Below are 2,640 nucleotides of genomic sequence, written 5' to 3'. Positions count from 1 at the left end.
TATTAGCTAATCTCTATTTAATGAAAATTCACTATTGATAGAGCTAGTGGTAACTACAAAAATGATTTTATTTATTATACACACACACACGTATATATATAAACTTATATAATTAAAACAAATATTATATCATAAGGAAGAATAGCGTGAATTTTACACAGCATATCCAAATATTAGATGAAAAATAAATAATTGTAATATTGCGTAGGAAAACGTAGAAAAAAGATGCAACGCAGTTACAAAAAAGACACGAACCCTCTGGGCACAAACCATAGTGTAGATGGTTATGCAATGTGCCCTGGTTTTTGAGATACTGGCGGAAGTTAGACCCAAATTGCGTTGGGGTACACCATCTATCCAGTTTAGCCTCAGTTTCGCAGGCCTCACATTTTTAAAATAAAAAGAGAGAGAGAGAGTAGATGTGGGTGTTCTCGCCCACAACGTCCCATATCTTTATCAATTTTGTACAGATTTATCTAGTAAGTTTTAGATATTTGCTAATAGTCGAAGTTATCTCTACAAGAATATATATAAACTAAATAATTCAAAGTTAAAATTATTAGCAAAAAAATATAATCATAATTAATTTTAAAAATAATCATGTTAAACACTTAATCTCAGATATTATAAAATTTAGACTTAAGTTGAATAATTTAAATGATATAATTAATGAAGTACCAAAAAGGAAGTCATTGTATATAGTAATAACTTTTAAGCATAAAATTCTTAATGATTTACACATTTCTAAACTTTTCCATGATTCTGCAACACAATATAAATTTCCTTTAAAATATCTAAAACCTGTTATTAATTTTAAATATGAAATTCTAATAGGGCCTCTAATATATATATTTATAAAAAAATTAACCAATTTAAATAGAGATAATGTGCAGAATTTACCATGTGATTGTTACTTAAATTCCTCGGCAGACTCTGTTCACAAACATGTTATTACTGGTAACTTGGATATACTAAAATATAACTCTTTACGTAATATCTTGGAGAAAGGTGGCAAATATATAATAGCTACAAAATGTAGAAGAATAGATATATATATTAAAATTCATAAAGATAAACATAGATAATTATATTATCAAAATTAATTATTCTACACATTGTCCTTCAAATTGGTTTCTGGAACGGAGATATTATGTGATTAATAGAATTAAAGATAAATTAGCTTATATTAGTTTGGAAAAAAATATCCAATTAGACATAACATTTGTTTCAGTTTAAGACTAAAATCAGTAAAATAGAAGAAAAATATATCATCGTGCCTATCGATAAAGCCAACTGTTATTTTGGTTTTATCTGTAAACGTTGTTATGCACAACTTGTAACTAATGAAATAAATACTACACAAACATTTCAATTACACAATACGTAAAAATATGTTATTATTAACAATTTGTTGAAAGTTATAAAAAAAAGTTTATGCTAAAGCAAATCCATATTCAGAATTACCGTATCTATATGGCGTTCCTAAACTACAAGAATATCCCATTAAATTTCGTTTTATTTCTAGTTCAGTAAAAACTGTATTGAAACAACCTGCAGTTTTATTAAATAAATTACTGAATCAGTAATTTCTTAAAGTACAACAAAACTCAAATAGTAAACATGATTTCTGGATAATTAAAAATAATGAACCTATCTTAAAAACGTTAGAAAAGTTAAATACAAAAACAACCAGCAGATACAATACAAACTTATGATTTTACTACTTTATTTACAACTATACCAGCTAACGATTTGGTAATGGCGGTTAATTTATTAATCGACCAATTTATAGATATACCTATAAAGATAGAAAAACAAACTATTGCTGCTAAAAATTTCAAAAATATGTTAAGTTTTTGCATTTTTAACTATATTCATTTTGATAATCATATTTATAAACAAATAGTAGGTATACCAATGGATGCTAATTAATCAAGCAGTGTTGCTAATTTATATCTTTACTATTATAAAAATATATTTATAAATAATTTTTCAAATCCGGAATTATTTTCCCTAACTTATAGATATATTGATGATTTAATTAGCATCAATAATCCATTAATAGGTAATTATATCAGTAATACATATCCTACAGTTCTACAAATCGAAAAAAAACTCTATATCATATGCCGAAATACTATATTTAGATTTAGATCTTAATACAATGAATAATTATTGTGATATTAATATTTATGATAAAAGATACGATTTACATTTCAAATTTTTGGAGTCTCTTGCCAAACAATAATGTACCAAATAATGCCATACAGAGCATCATACATTCACTGCTAGTCAGGTGTTGAAGAATTTGTAACAATGAATAGTTCCTAATTTCCAACATTAATTTATTATTGAATAAACTTATTTTTAATGGATTTAATAAGATAACTCAAATTAAATATTTTGAATTATTTTGTAATAAGTATACAAAATATGTATGTAAATTTAGAAATAGCAGTATAAACGAAATCATAATACACATAATAAGTAATATTTTCTAATGTTCTAATTTTCTAATTATTGGAATTTCTTATTTGGACTGTCTCTCGTATACTGTATCAATATAAGACCTGCTAATTGTTGTAGAACCTTCGAAGATCTTGACAGTAGCATGGATGGGAGCTATACTAACAATTTAGG

The 2,640-nt window shown here is 25.4% G+C and overlaps 1 protein-coding gene across 1 annotated transcript in view; it reads right to left on the bottom strand.

The window, feature by feature from the left end:
* The window catches only part of LOC106457831 (zinc finger protein basonuclin-2-like), an 80,403-nt gene that overhangs the window by 2,676 nt on the left and 75,087 nt on the right, over positions 1 to 2,640 (bottom strand). The gene's annotated exons all lie outside the window — the stretch shown is intronic.

This window comes from Limulus polyphemus, unplaced genomic scaffold, assembly GCF_000517525.1.
Source record: "Limulus polyphemus unplaced genomic scaffold, Limulus_polyphemus-2.1.2 Scaffold379, whole genome shotgun sequence".
Classification (NCBI taxonomy): domain Eukaryota; kingdom Metazoa; phylum Arthropoda; class Merostomata; order Xiphosura; family Limulidae; genus Limulus; species Limulus polyphemus.
This window is presented reverse-complemented; position numbering and strand designations above follow the sequence as displayed.